The sequence below is a fragment of the Morone saxatilis genome, unplaced genomic scaffold (assembly GCF_004916995.1).
Source record: "Morone saxatilis isolate NCDOM2014 unplaced genomic scaffold, NCSU_SB_2.0 Contig15, whole genome shotgun sequence".
NCBI classification, from domain to species: domain Eukaryota; kingdom Metazoa; phylum Chordata; class Actinopteri; family Moronidae; genus Morone; species Morone saxatilis.
The window spans coordinates 26276700-26277354 of NW_023339707.1; the positions used below are offsets into that span (position 1 = coordinate 26276700).

General features: G+C 32.5%; 1 protein-coding gene across 1 annotated transcript in view; it reads left to right on the forward strand.

The window, feature by feature from the left end:
* Positions 1-655, forward strand: part of LOC118324146 (rhamnose-binding lectin-like) — a 9375-nt gene that overhangs the window by 5762 nt on the left and 2958 nt on the right. The gene's annotated exons all lie outside the window — the stretch shown is intronic.

Genomic DNA, 655 nt, shown 5'->3' on the forward strand with positions numbered 1-655 from the left:
CACATATAGGTCTCAATTAGAGGCCTGGTCTGGATTTTATAGAAATTCTTTGGATGTATAAAACCTCTTAAAAACCTCTTGAGCGAGTTTTAAGCTGCTTTGATCACCGACACAATAAGGTTTAAACTTTTGTCAATATGCTGCACATTGTTGGATCATTTAGATTCTCCACGATTCAATTGCTAAGATTATTTTACAGACACCACTGGTTTAAATAAACAATTCTATTGTATTTCCCATTTTTGATTAACAAATTAAATATATCAATTGAAGTTCAAGATGTGTGAGTTCATAAAAAATCATGAAGTGAGAATTTAGATTTTTGCTGAAAAATCGCTTTATTATTATATGTGAATGGACCTAAAGGACAATAGTGCTTACAACTGCTAAATAAACTCACTTTATCAGAGATAATCTGAAATAACGAGATAAATAAACCGTAAAAACGCATTTTTCTTTTTCAGTGCTGGCAGTAACATGTTTGAGATCAGGTAAATGGATGTTTGAATGTTGTTTGACAATACTTGTTAATATTGTACCTTTATTCTAATCTTACATTTGGACAGTCTATGTTTTTTCAATAAAATCAATTAGGACGCTGCTTTGGGCAACAAGTTGCAGGAGTGTAAACGTCCCCAAATCAGGACAGAGCCGC